Source organism: Pseudoliparis swirei, chromosome 2 (assembly GCF_029220125.1).
Source record: "Pseudoliparis swirei isolate HS2019 ecotype Mariana Trench chromosome 2, NWPU_hadal_v1, whole genome shotgun sequence".
Taxonomy (NCBI): domain Eukaryota; kingdom Metazoa; phylum Chordata; class Actinopteri; order Perciformes; family Liparidae; genus Pseudoliparis; species Pseudoliparis swirei.
In genome coordinates, this window is record NC_079389.1 from 11,879,111 (window position 1) to 11,894,828 (window position 15,718).

General features: G+C 40.4%; 1 protein-coding gene across 1 annotated transcript in view; it reads left to right on the forward strand.

Annotated features, from left to right (window-relative positions):
• Positions 1 to 2,879: 2,879 nt before the first annotated feature.
• nme9 (NME/NM23 family member 9) overlaps positions 2,880 to 15,718 on the forward strand; it is a 28,434-nt gene continuing 15,595 nt past the window's right edge. Inside the window, exon 1 of the mRNA XM_056429670.1 lies at positions 2,880 to 3,185. The gene's annotated coding sequence lies outside the window, so the exon portion shown is untranslated. The remainder of the gene's footprint in view (positions 3,186 to 15,718) is intronic.

The following is a 15,718-nucleotide window of genomic DNA, read 5'->3' on the forward strand; positions in this document are numbered from 1 at the left end:
GATGTCCACAGTTGTTGGCATGGAAACTGATTTTCTTATAGTAGTTTCCTTCAATAGGCTTTCTTAAAATTGTTGTTACTCTATATTTTTTGTAATGTCATCAAATTATCCAATTAACTCAAACCTTTATTCTGTCTTTATGAGACTTATTTTGTATCCTTCTGTTCGGTCCTCAGTCTCCCTACTGAATATGTAAAAATCTACAGGGTGCATCCTCCTGCATCGTTGTTCGGCTCTGCTTCTAACCGGAGGAGGAGACGCCGATGGTGCAGGTCGAAAGGCGGCAGCGAAGGTGGCTTTTGATCTGTCAGTGGGCTGTTCACTCCCGGAGGCATTGCCAGAGTCTAAGCTGATGGAGTTTCTGGTGAACCTGCATGATTTTATCTGATTTTCCCAGAATCTGACCTGACGACATGATGACACGGATTAGGAATAACTATACAGAAAACGCCATTCTTCTCGATGATGGTCTTGTGTACTTATGTAGGTCAAGTGGCATCACTCCTAAAAACTTGAGATTGAGTTCAAAGTTCCTGATAGTAAAAGTCAACCATAAGCAGGCCACTGCAACATCACTGAATTAAATGTTCACACCAGAGAGCTAACGAATTTTTTCTAGCTGAAATTTTCCTGCAATGACAGGCTTTCAATTTGCTTGAGTTACAGGCTCCAGGGAAGCAGCATGCAATTACACACAACACTTCAGCAGCGTTAGGCTACCTGATTGGCATAATGACTCGCTTTACATGCAGTATTTCATACTGTGAAACCAAAATATACCAACATTTCAGACAAAGATTTGCAACACCTTTCCCTGCTGCTGGCTTGAAAACCCAAAAAACATACAAAATATTTGAAACATCTTGAGAAACACCTGCCGTCTTTGCCTGAAAACATTATGTCATTGAAATGCATGTGAAATAGCCTCTATACTCTCCACGAGCTCAGAGTGTTTGGTGCTGATAGCATCTGGAAATGACAGATGGCCGATGAGAAACCGAATAAGGAAATCTTTAATGGCAGAGGATTGGAAAACAAGCCAGGATCAGCTGACGTTTAGGCGTGCTGCTACTAATCCTGCCTGTATGCTCAAAGAGGAAGAAGAATGGTGATGGTCAGATTGCATCAGCTATGAGTGACAAGGAAATAACCTCAGCGCAGGCTGCAGCAATGAATATGGAAAAGGTCAAACGAGGTGCATAAAAAGCAATCATTATTTCAGGTCTACTGTATAGTAGTGTGGGACCCTCAGTAACAATGGACACAATATCAGGAACTGGACATTGACCCCCCAATATTTTCATGTATTTCTTATTTGTATTGATTGTTAATTGTTTCATTTATTCACCCGGCATGTGTGTGTACGCAATGGAGGCTTGAATTGTGTGAGAAGTTAATGCTGGTTACGATGAGTAAAGCTCATGCAGGCACTTAGGTCAGCTCAGGGGTCCTTCAGGAAGAAAGCAAGGGAAAACGCTACGCTAGTTGTATTAGCTAGTAAGCCTTAAACAGCCTGCAGCATGCAGGTGCGTTACTGATCGTGATGTATTTCTGTGCTTTCAGGTGGGTAAAAGTGATAAAAGTAGCGACATGGATCATAACCGTTAGTAATACGAATATGTAATATGTGAATATGAATGTAGGCTATATCGGAGATGCGCAAATGTAATGTTATGATGTGTTGAAGGGGATGTAGTGCATCACCGAGTCATGCTAGTGAATGAAAAACAAAGTAGTAAAGTGTTCAAGGTCAAGAATGAATGTTGAACTTCAGCTTGGCAAACTGGAGGCCAACTCTCTCTATTAATAAAGATCATGTGATCAAAAGCTCCAGAAAAGCTACTGAATTGACATTGTGGTAAGATTGTTAGTGAATTAATCACATGTGGAGCACCATTTCACTGTTACGTAATTTAACTTCTGGTGATTTCACATGACATGTTATTTTCATGATTGCACATATTGTCAAATGATTTGAATGCAATACGTGTATTGTATTGTGCCCTCTTTCTACTGGGACGATACTGGGACAAATACTTGTAACTCACACAATGAATCCACTAAACAATAAATGCCATTCTCCTCATCTTCTGAAGTAGGCCTGCTGATAATCTGCTGATACAAATATTCGCCTCAATCTTTCATTTAAAATAAATAACCGAGAGAAAAAGGGCCTAAGAAAGATTTTAAAATCTATAATCATATAATCTTGAGAGGCTCTAAGCAGAGCCTGCAGCGTGAAACTCTGAAGTGAATGTTAAAAAAGAGCTGAATAAAATGTCCAATCCAGACTACATATGTTTATTCCTAAAAAAGTTCCACCATCCATCTCTAGCTGTCCCATAAGGCTGTGGCAGCGTTATCCTGCAGCATCAAACATGTTTGTGTACACACTCAGGGGGCATCTCTGCATGCTGACTTTGCTGATAGCAGAAATAAATTCAGAGGCCCATCAGTCAGAGAGGTAGGAGTGATCTCTCTTCCTCCACAGTTTCACACCGAAGCTATAAACTGATCTCTGTCACAGGAGAAACAAAGCAGCCGCACCAGACAGCCGCAGCATATACAGGAGCAGGATTATTGCCACAGTGGAGCTTTCTATTTGGATATTATTCTGTCAGTACACTCGAAGCTGAAGCACCAGATGTGATTTTCTGTTGGTTTTCCAATCCCTCTAATGTTTCATAAAATGGAGAGAGAGAGAGAGAGAAAGAGAGAGGGTGGAAGAACAGCACAGAATAAATATATACGACTGTCGGCTCTATAACATACATGATACTAGGTGCTATATTTTTCTGTCACATGGTCAAATTGACCTCCCACATTGATGAAAGGAAACATCAAAGGCATTCATAGACAGCAGCAGCCTCTTAACTTTCTCCCTTCCTCTCTCTTACAGATAACTTGTGATTGATGGCGCCCAGAGGTGTGTGAGCTGCCATCTGGGCTCATCTGTCCCATGACGGCCCTGAGGCGGTGGCTGTCACCGGCAGAGCAGACCTCCTGCTCCCGGTCGTGGTTTCCGTTGGGCAAAGGCCGACTAATGAGGAAGTTATCAGATCAGTGTCTTCAGCCTGTAACAAGCCTGACACAAGCCTGGCCGCAAGCACAAATGATTTGACCTTTTGCTTCCTGTTCTCAGGATGAACGACCAGGAGCTTCACGCAATATAGACACAGTTGGTGGTGGGTCATAGATAACATGTATCATATCTTGGAAGTGAATAACTTTAGGGATGAAAAAGATAAGATAATGGGATTTATGTGACGCAATTCAATTTAAAAGTATTGTGATCGTAGTGTTCACTTTAGTTTACTTCTGAATTTTAAATGGTCAGTCCCCACATCAACAAACTCATTTCAAAACTTTGCTTTTGTAATTTTGTTATTTTTTTCATACATGTTCATTAATGGAGCAAATTACTGCATGTTTAATGAACAACTCTTTAAAAATGCTGATGTTCAGCATATACTGTATAAGGTGTATCATGTTCACAATCTTAGTTATTAGCATGCTAACATTAGCTAATTAGAATTAAACAAAAATGCTGAGACTGGAATGTCAGCAATTATGCTGGGATTAGATCTTTAAATAAAGTATTGAACACATTACAATTTGATGAAGCACTAGAGGAAAACTAAGGGGATGACCAAAATTACTTCAATTCATCCAGACAGGGGGTTAAATATATGAACAAAATTGCATGGCAATCTATCAAATAAATGTACAGATACTTTAAAAAAAAGAAAAAATAATGTCATTCCCATCTCATGGTAGCCCAAGATAAAAGTCAGGGGACTACCAAAGTCATCACTGGAGAGAATCTTTGTACAAAATGTCATTTCAGCCCATTTAATAGTTGATTAAAGACTAAAGATCAGCCAACAGACCAACATCGCCATCCCCTAAAACCTACATACTGCTGCGGATGACAAGAGCTTTTTGTTGTTAAAATAGCTCATCTATAGAACAATGCCTGTGATGAAGGCAATTCAGATTTGCACATTTATGAACTATTTCCTGAATAGAAAGGTGTTAATGTGGCACATAGTGTGAAGTGGTTAAACAAGTGCTGCTGTTGTTTGAAAAACATGCTCTGAATCCGTGACATGGCCACTTGGCACTGCCCTCAATACGCCTCCTTGGTGACGGGTAATTGTTGTGTTTGCAATCGTGTGGCTACCTCACACTGTCTGGACCTGAAAACAGTGTTGCTGCCTTTAGATGTCTGTGATTTTCAACAGGTCCCAAACTATCCGTAAAAAACAGCTGTGATTGCTGCGTAGGCACTGCTGGGAATGTGCTTGACAGGGCAGAGTTACGACAGATGAGAACTAAACAACAGCAGAAAGCCATCTGTTTTACCCTTAGTCCGGAGATGACATTGACAATCAATGCCACTCACGGTGATTTAGATAATCATGAATGGAAAAGTGTCATTCCCCCCCGCTGTTTCAGAGCAAATTAAATCTGTTACTTTTAAACATAAACTTATACCACCGGCTCTGCAAAAAAGCATAACTTTCTCCGACCCGAGAGCAAATTGTCCTCATTTACTGTTTTATGCTAATATACCAACATAATTATAACCATTAAGATGGAAGAGATGTGTCTATATGCTGAAACACATTTTATCTTTGAAAACAGCCATTCTATAATTGTAAAGTCCTTATGTGGGCCATTAGTATGCACAATGTGGTGCACTTCATCTTTGCTCACAGGGAGCAAATTAACTTCAAGGGCTGGCGCTGTAGTGGTGTTGTGTAATGTTATACGAGGAGGGTAGGTGTTGTTTTTCTGTGGTTGCAGTCAGCTAGGGACAGTAAGATTGTAAACATCACATTCCATAATTGTCATGTATTTTCCCCTTTAGCCAGGCAGTTATATGGGCAGAGAGACAACGGAAAGTGCATCTATTGCTATTTCCAAAATGCCATTTCGGACAGCGACATTCACAGAGCATCGATATGCAGCGAACATGTTTGAGAAGATGACAGATTAATGTCATCGGTGACAGCTTAATTTGGCTCTTTGGGAGAGAGAGGGAGCTGCCGGAGTGTTTATTTCCCTCAGAAGAATCAACATATTTGATCTTGGGTCGGAGGGACAGTCATTCTCCAGAGTGAATTTTCTTCCTCGCTGATACCGGCTGTCATTTAGGCTGCTGAAGATCAATGCCTCCTATTTCCACAGGATGCCTTTCTAAATTGAGATTAGACACAGAGGTCATGCTGTTACTAAATGCATGAATTTGACAGATTGTGCAGGCAACTTAATGAACCGAGCAGCCTTAAAAGAATATGTGTATGCAAGAAACAAAGACACAGTAAGATACATTATGCTCAGACATCTTAAGAGTTGATCCAACAGCATTACAGCTGGTAGCCTCCGCAATATGGTGTGCTATTTAATTTTGGTACCAGTTAATTAGTAAAATTAGTGAAAGTCTCTTTTATTCAGTTAAATGATTCAGTCTGAATGAATTGTGGTGAGATAATGTAAGAATTTGCTAATCCATTAAAATGCGATCAGTTAATCTGGTTTGACTATTTAATGTAAGATTGTAAGTGTAAGTGTTGCATGATCGGATGATTCAAAAGTTCTATTATGCTTTGACAAGCAAAAATGAACATAACGTCTTCTTTGATGAATGAATGCATTGTGTGATGTAAACAAGTAATGCTTTCTTTACTGTCTTTGGTGTCAAGCGCAGCAGTAGTAGAAGAGCAATGACATATATACCAACCTTTTTCACTGATTGTGAATTAATGGAACATTTCCTGCCTGTGTGACAAGCTGAAATGCTTAGCAGGTTTCAATTATAATCCAATATGATCAATGTAATAACACTGCAGTCGCCTTCAGCGTGAGCCTGTCCCGGCGGCCAGAGGTAATAAAAAGGTGAACAGCTGCATTATTGTACTTGTTTGAAGCACTGAAACTGTGAAACGCTGTGTCCCTTGACAATTTGAGTGTCTGTCACATTTATTAGCACTTCACACCAAGCCCAGTGTTGTTGTGGCCTCAGGTGAGAGTATCTAAAAGAGGAATTGACAGGATGACGGCTGAAAGAGCCAAGAAAACTATTGTATTCTTAGAGCATTGACACAAAATGAATGTCTGGTTCAAATTCATGTTTTTTTATTTAATTTGATAATAAATACCTGGTACATTAATCAACATTTTCATATAAACCATGGGTCCAATGACTACATGCAATTTGAAATGAATTTCTTGTAGTAATGAGCCCAGAGATAATTATCCTCAACTGCGTCGCTCCCCTTTGCTCTATGGTGCATTTTACCTCCTTGCAGCTTATTGTTCACAGTCGACAACTCTTATTATTTTGGTTCACTCTTACAGATCTAACAACCTATTATACGCCATCTGCCCAGAATCAAATAGACAGATGAAGTTAGCAAGAGTTGGTTGAGACCAAAAACAGCTCAAATGTAAGGGTTACAGGTACTTGAACCCAAAAGCACGACTCGGAAACAGGAATGCAGCAGGAGAATCTTTACTTGTTAGTTCAGGCAGGGTCAAAACCAGGTGGTCCATCCAATAGGGCAACAACATCCAAAAGGAGGCAGGCAAACAGGGTCGAAACAGTCAGATCAGAAATAATATTTTGAATATACTGGCGAGCTTGGCAATAACACAGAGAAACTGGCAGAGGACAAGTGGAAGTGAGGGAGCTAATGAGGGGATGGGCTGCAGGTGAGCAGGGAGTGACGACCAGGTGAAGGGAATGAGGGACAATCAGGTGAGGATGACAGGAGAGTTAATTAAGCTGGCAGGCAGGATGAATACTACTATGAAGGTGGAGAAGTCGTGACATAAAAAGAGTGAATATTGGACTTATATGACAACAGTATGTCTGCTGGATTTGTAAATGATTGTTTGCTGACATGTTTGCCACATTGACTTGATAAGGTGATAATATGCCAATGCTATGCTCAAGCGGTCACAAAAAGTATTTATAACATCTTAAAGAAAAAGTAGAGAGTGGAACTTCAATATTCATTATGCTTGAAAACATATAATTAAATTCCTGTTGTCTCTTCTGGCATCTAATTTCATAATCATTGCCCAAAACTGATGAAAGTCAAAGATAATCACCTTTGAAACTTGTTTTTCAGACCACTGGTTCAAACCTCTTCACCTCAACTGGAAGAGGCTGAGGACATTGTGAAGGTGATGAGAGAGGAGCATCTGATTCATGCAGCCTTTGCCTCTGTGAGCAGATGGTGAATTGGATCAGTGCCCTTAGATTAGCTATCTTCTCATCTGTGTCCGTTCTGTGGCAATCAACAGCTGCCTCTTGAGCAGTAAACATATTGATTACAGGTGGCACTGATCTCTAAACAGTTAAGCTCAGGCATCTGGGACTCAGTGGTAGAAAGCGAGAACACAAGGAGGAGCTCACTGCTTGTTCTACGGGAGACGAGAACAATAATATCCAGATTTATTAACTTCCCCAGTGCTGGGGAAGTTAATAACAACAAAAGAACGTCCGCCTTTGTTGAAGAAAAGGTGTGACGGTGATATTAACGCTGCAAGGCTCACTAGATACAGGATTACCTGGAAATTAGGTAACAAATTTAATCAATGTCAACATTCATGACGGATACACACATGCACATGCTTCCCACGCACACACACACACACACACCAAGTAGTCATAGAGTACTTCTGCATGATTCATGGAGGTCCTCTACAGGAGTGGTCAGATCTACAGGTGTTCTGTTTTCAAGTGTCCTAAACTGTGGAGGAGGTTTTCTTCTTTAACCCTGATGTGATCCTTCATTACACTGGGTGGCCTTGTACTTGGTTTTTAATTATCTTTTTATATTCTGATGAATGATTAAGAACTGTGCTCCACAACACTGAATCAGCATCGAGAAAATGTGTGTCAGTGACAAAATGAAGATGTCTAATCAATTAGGCAGAGTGTTTGTGTTGGTCGAGACCACCTTTTTTGAAAATATTGACCGACATACAGAACATTCATAATGTCAGTGAAGCTATCTGACTTAAAAAATATAATAGGACCAAAGATACGATTGTGTGTATTGCAAGGACATTTTTAATAGCAGTGTAGAAAATATTTGTGGATGGTCATACAGTATGTCTTTTTTAGACTCTAATAATTTGAAACAATGAGGAGTGGAGCTTCCAACACTTAATCCAGGGCATCTGAATCTATAGCAACAGATCAGGACACCACGTCAATGAAGAAACGAAGGTTACTATTGTAACCCAATTCCTATTAGCACAGATAGAGCCCTCTGCTGGACTCCATGAGGCTGCCGCAAACGTGACGTCTGCAGAGGTGGTTTCCAAGCCTCTGCTTGGATGCCAAGCAACACAACTGGTGCTTGGTTACCATTCCCACCACTGGGGGGTCAACAAAAAAGGTTGAACAAAGGTTAGGCAGAGGAGGATTTGTTCACCAAACGATGCAACATCCTCTGCCAACTAAGATTCTCCCTGGAACAGCAGAATGATCTCACCATGAGGGTCGACCTGTCCTGACGAAGAAAGCTGCTTTCCACCTTTCCGCCTCTCTGTTGCCTGTAACGAGAGGTCCGTGTTCCAGAGCTACTGCAAGGAAAGAAGATTAGCTCTCCTGTCCGGTGCCGTTGGTTCTATTCTCTCTTGTGTGTAGCTTGGTTGATAAAGGTCTGCCTCAAGCCACTGTTTCATTTACAGTGTGTACGGTGGCCATTTCTTCCTGCCATAAGGATTTTTACTTTTTTAAGTTCTTGCAGGGGGTTCGGAGGCCAGTGGAGCTCAAGGTCCTAATGAAAGGTCCCTTGAGCCTCTGTAGCACTACTCTCAGAAAAAAAGTATCCTTCAAGGCAGCTTGGGAAATGCTAAGAGAGAATGCAAGCTAACCGCCCTGTCAGTGAGCCATATTTGATGGTTGCTTTGTGGCGACCGGAGCCTGGCTGCACTCGGTAGGGCTTTACCTGGACCACATACGGTGAAGCCCTATCTCAGAAAACCACCTACAGTCAGGCGGGAAGAGACCCTCCCACTGTAGACTGCACACACAGCCTGCACACAGCGTGACAGTGATGTCAGCTTTGTTCAGTAGAGTGACTGTCGGACATACACAGTCTAGGTCATTCATACGGTTCTATCTCTTGGACACAATGGGCTCCTTTACAGGATCTGTGCGAACAACACATGACTAGTGAACAGTGTGTGTGTGTGTGTGTGTCCCTTGTGTTGCACCTGACCCCCTAGGTACACCTACGTGTTCCTGTGCTCCTTGATAACTATTTACAATTATATTTGATGTGGATTGGTCACATCTGGCCAATTCCCTTATCTGGTTAATATGGTCAGTGCCATTACTGATCCAATTGATCTCTGGGAAATATGGAATATTGTTCTTATCAATCTGCTTATCTAACTCTCATCAAGAAAGCGATTGAGTTCCTTTCAGAAATGGTGAATTTAGGACCATCAGTGTGTTAATATCTTCGTGGAAGATTTTGTGGAAATACTTTGGTTAATATTACTAAAGCATCCAGATGGAACACTTTCCACCTTGAGAAATGTGGGCTCAGACTGGGTTGGTGAGTAGAGTACATACAATAGCATTGCCTCTGGAGAACACAGCCATCATGTTTTGTATAGCGACTATGCCAGCATCATGTGAGGTCCAATGAGTACATGTCAGCTTGAAAACATAATGCACCCTTGAGCTAAAGAGAACAAAGCTGCAGAGAAAGTCCTTGTAAGAGTGACTTTTATCTTCAAAATGTCAAAGCGTACACTGATGCAGAATTTATTCAGACCCTGCATCTAAAATAAGCTTTCTTACCCAGACTCATTGAGGAGTGCTTAAGAACTTCGGAAGCTAATTCTCCAAGGCTGTAGGAATAAGGTTAGGGCCTTGTGGATCACATTTTAATTACGTCGTCGTGGCCAGGGTCCTGGGAGAAGAATTTGACCTTGCTCCCAGAATTCCCCACAGAGGCAGCAAGGTCAAACATTTAAAGAAATTAACAGCCTAAAACACAAAAATCAAAGAGTCCCTTCAGGTATTTTTCTTGATGAGCAACATTTTGCTTCATGTCTCCCACTTTGTTAGAAAGGATGCAGGACACATGAATATCTAAATATGAATGACACTGAAAATCCTCCCCAGCCTACCTTTAACTCATTGAAACATCGTTTTACAGCATCCTCATGGGCCTGATATTGTTGCTAAATGTCATAGTAACAACCTTGCAAAGCAGGATGCACGCTCCCCCTGACACAGCCTCCTTCCGCCCTTTCATCATTAAACTGCACACATGGGCAAGAGCCTTTGAAAAGCCTGCCACTATTGAGCACTCTTGAAAGGAAGCTCTTTTCATTTAGTGGTCTACTGAAGATGATTTGCATTCAAGGATTTTAATTGTGCCGTGTAATGTTCTACAGGCTAAGCTGATCCAGAGTCTGCTCTTTTCATCTGCATTAGTGATTGATGGTGGGCTGATTTTCCCTTGAACTTTCAGGGCTGTAGAGTTCAGAGCGCGGGGGCAGGCGTGATTGTGAGGGAGGAGGAAGAGGAGGGGAGGGAGGGGAGGGAGGCCCGGGGAGGGAGGGGAGGCACGAAGCAGGCTGGGCTCAAGGAAGACAAACTCTTTAGTCAGCCCATATTCATAGATAATCAGACAATCAGCCAGAGATGCCTTTTGAAAAGGCTTGATTGTAGTTCTCTATGACAGTAAATAGTCAGTCAGTAAGGCTTTTTATCTCTCACTGCACGAGTGCTAAACAGATACACTATCATTAGGGAAATTATTCAGGGGGGGAGGGGAAGTTTTATAAAGCAAGAAAACCCTGTCTTGTAGAAATTATGTTTAGAAACTAATTTGCAACAGCAAATATGTGCTAAAAAATGACATCCAAATGATGTTACACTGTGGGCTATAGTAGTGATATGGAGCAATGTTTATTTTATGTATTGGGCCCTAATTCTTTTGTATTTTATTTATATATACTTGCTCAACCACAATGCAATACTTCTTTCTGGCAATGGTTTCACAGTTTATCGTTGATGGACAGCTGCTGGTGATGTGCGAACAAGTGTCCATGTGTTTATATATATATATATATATATATACAAGACCGCAAATAAGAGATATTGTTGCTCTGTAAATACTTGTGTTTTGTAGAAATAAGCAACTGTTTAAGAACAATTTCACCATCTCATTTCAAATAAATTGTGTTTACAACTTTTTTCTGCTTCTCCCAAGTGGCCCAAAAATATGTTGTTGCAGGTTTATAAACCACAATATTTCAAAAGCTAACCAGAGTTGCAACCAATACATAAAAGTAACGCTTCCTAATAGAGACGGTAATTAAAATGCCCAACCAACATAATTTTCTATTCCAATTGATTCCAATCCTTTTCATTCAAACATATCAGTAGAATATACCCATAATGCATTGGAGACAGGAGATGAGATTAGATTCAATCAGTTGACCAACAGATTTCAACTCAATTTATTCACTTTGTTCTGGAGCTTTGACTGGCGAACACAACATCTTCATTGGGATGCTCTGTTGTTATGAAACTGTTGAACCTTCTCACGTTTATAAAAAACATTATCTTTCGTCTTTAGCAAATACATTTATCTGGGAATTCATGTTTCAATACATTCAGAAACAACTCAATCAATAATCTGCATTGATATCATAAAGTTACAGAGCTTTTAGTTACATTGTCTCAGCATTTGGTGCAAAGCAACTGTTTTTAACAAACCGTTAGTCCAGCTCACTAAACCAGAATTCAATCTCTGTTTTAACAATGTGCTCCACATGGGCCCACTTTGAGCCCAGTGTTGTGTAACAGTTGGATCGATTAAATGAGCTCTGCTGCCTGTTCAGTCCATCTTGAGGCATCACAGATTGTCTATCACACAGTTCACAGGCTGATAAAAGTGCAAATAAAAATTCCAGAGGAGTCATTCTTCTTTTGCGGTCTGATGTTCTGTGTACCGTTTATTAGTGATTGTGTGGTGGGTAATACCTTATTGCACTTAATTAGTATGCAGCTTGTGGATAAAACTACAAGCAAATGCTTAAAGCTTAATCCATATTCTATATTAACATTGGAGGAAATTACTAAATGCAATGTTAAAGGGGTCACACATACTGAAGAACCTGAATATCATAAAAACCAGCAGGCTTCAGTGAAAAACATCTGACAAACACAATGCATATAACCTGCCCAGCACAAAACAGCACACACACACACATGTGGAGCATTTATCCGCTCAAGTGACAGATATTTCCTTCAGGAGTTGATTGAGACCTAAACAAAGCTATAATGAGTGTTAAAGATGGACTTACATTCACCACCTGGAAATAATATATGAATATAAATGCTGGTCTGTGTTCAGATGTGTAGAGATCTGGCAAAAGTGTGTTTTGTTACCAGCAAGTATATGAAAATATATGATTGAGTTTAATAGAATTATTTACATCAATAAAAAGAAAAGGTAAAATGGCAACCGTGATCTCATAACTGATCACACAATGGCGGAGGAGAGAGACACCGACCAAAATGGTGGACGTCATTTCGTATGTGATTGGCCAAATCCCAATGTCCCGTCTAAGACCTCAAACCATGAACCCTCAAGGACTGACTGACATCACCTGATAAGTGGTTGTGACAGGCTGTCAGGGCTTGACATGGTGTAAATACCAAGGGACAGCACTTGGCTGCAACATCTAAGGTTACCATGACAACGTAAAAAAATATGGTGTACAATTGTGGGTATTTATTTTCTACTTTTCACTCCCTGATTTTAACTTCTTCCAGGTCATTTCAAATAATCTTTTTTGTCGTTTTTTGTCAAAACAGTTTAAAAAATCTCATATAATCTCTGCTTGCATTCCTCTGATTTAATCCCTAATGTTATTGTGTAAATGTAATATGCCAGGCTGAACACCCATGTCATGTGCTGTCCCCTTTTTGTATGTCTTGATGCTTCCATTGGCAACTGAGTGTTTAATGTCACATTGCTATGAATTTTGGGGTGGCTTTAGCTCAGTGGGGTAAGAGGGCCGTCCTTCAACCGCAAGGTCGTGGGTTCGATCCCCGCTCTCCCCATTAGCTGCAAGTCGAAGTGTCCTTGAGCAAGGCACTGAACCCCCAGCTGCTTCCCGGGCGCTTCACCGCAGCCCACTGCTCCTTAATAACTAAGGATGGGTTAAATGCAGAGAACTAATTTCCCCTTGGGGATTAATAAAAGTGTATATTTAATTTTAATTTAATTTTGGGTAATTCATCTAATGCTGACCAATAGAAAGGCTTCATAGAGCGCTCATAAGGTCTGCCAGAGAGCCCTTAAAACACTCGAAGATAAGGGAATTGTCTCCCTTATGACCGGATCCCCCGTGGTGCCTATGGCCCTCGTCCAATCTCCAATTAGTGTTGGGTTTGGACCAAAAATCACACAGAGGTGAAATTGTATGACTGGTTGTGTGTGATTTAAATCAAACCAGGCTGTTGGTATATAGGCACAATTAATTTTGTTCAACCACATGGTGAAGTCCCAACAGGTCATTCACTGTACTTCTTTATCTGGCTGTTGTGTTTCATCTCTCCACCAACATCCACAATGAAGCAACACACCGAGGCAGGTTCGCCAAAAGAGATTGTATTTTGTACTTACAAACAGCAGCACGTCTACATAATATCGCTTTATGAATCAATTCTTATAGAATCTCCAATGTGTTGCCAATTTTTTAAAGGCAAATCAGGGATCAAGGAGTCCTAAATGCATTCAGCCATATTTTACCCATCAAGCAAATTCCTCCATTAAGCGATGTAACCGTTTAAATGATCTTACATTGAGAGTGTAATGCTGTGGAGTGGAGGCTAACTTTCAGCTGTGAAGCAAAAGAAGATTGGCTCGGCCTGCAGATGCTCGATGATCTGCAAACACTTTTTGGTGATAAAAGCTGAACGAAATTGAATGTGACAATCAACTCGAAATCACTTTAAAGACAAGGCTAATTCAATAAACCTTCATTTTCTGTATACACCCTGAATGGTAGCTGACAACTACTGCTGAGATTGGGAAAAGATTGTGAGATAAAGAGAAAGCCAGCTGCATTTGTATTGCATCTATAGCAAGAAATAATAGCATCACACAGTTTGTGTTGTTTTATACCTTTTGGATTCATTGGATTCAATCTATGTCATTGCACAGAGTACAGGTACACAGGCAACATAATGTATTCTCTGCATTTAACCCATCCTTAGTTATTAAGGAGCAGTGGGCTGCAGTGATGCACCCTTTTCAGGGAATACAGTACATACCCATGCTGGAGGAATTTAGTATTCTATTATATATATATATATTATATATTATTATATTAATGCTGAATGAAAACCTTCCTAGCTGAATCATGAGCAGTCTTAACGGACACAGCTAACTATTAAAGCTTGTGGTGGCATCCTCAAATGTGAGTCAAGCACATCATCTCTACTGCATTCCATCTTGAATAATGCATTCATTCAGCATGCATCAGCAGCAGATGCACAGGCATCCATGGTCTTTCTTCACAGACAGACTGTAGGCATCCCGTCTGCACCCATCAGCACACACACAAAAAACAGGAATAGTGCTACAGCATCTACCAAAAGTTGAGGCTTCAATAGTCCATCTGCATAAATGGACCACTACCTTCCTATCTGCAATGTGGACTATTTGCGTATGAATTTTAGGACATTCATCTATTCTCTTTTTGTTTCTTAAAAACAATCAGACCATCATCCCTTCATCTTAACAGCTCTTTTGTGAAAAAAGACGCAGAGGGCTCTATCTGTGCTTATAGAAATAGCGTTACAATAGGGTAACCTTCATTTATTCATTGACGTCATCGTAAAAATAAAATGTATTTTCAATGGAGAACTTCTTGCAGCCTCCACAGATGCTTTGCATCTCTCGATTGTTGCAGTTTTGTTTAGTTGTTTAAGGATTCGGTCAGTTGTAAATCAGCTGCTGTCACATACAACCTGTATGACTAAAACCAAATAACCTGGCAGTGTTTGGAGTCCATGCTCTCTGTGTGAATGCTCACTGTTATTTTCTAAACACTTGGATCACCAAGACACCTTTCAAGAAACAGGCAGAACAATTGAAAGTAATGAAAATAGCCATTCTCAGACAATGCTTGTCTCTATAGCTTTCACTAAAAGCCCCACGAAATAGATTGGAGGACTGCAGTGTTTACTTGTTTTGCCTTATGACTCACAGTGACTATCACACAGATTGTTTTTGTCTCATACATAAGAATAATGCTACTGTAAGAGCCCTGCAGAGCAATAAAAAATAGCTGAAGAATATGACACTACAAATACAATTTTTACTTCAGAATGAAATATATTGAACATATCATTACCTCTACATTTAGTTATATTCTCATTGAGGCAAAATGAGGATGAAATCAACAAAAAACTGGCAGGGGAATAACATCTAAAAGAGCTGCAAGCTTCAAGTCTATTATCTATAATCATTTGGGAGACTATCCGAAACAAGACCTTTAAACCACAAGACAACCCTCAGAAGACTGTCTACCCTCTAATAAACTGGCTTTTCAATTAGCACCTATCTGACGTTACGACGATAACACAAAACCAATTACACACTGTGCAGCAGATAACTTGTAATCCACTTAATAGGTCTGATTGTACTTCTTC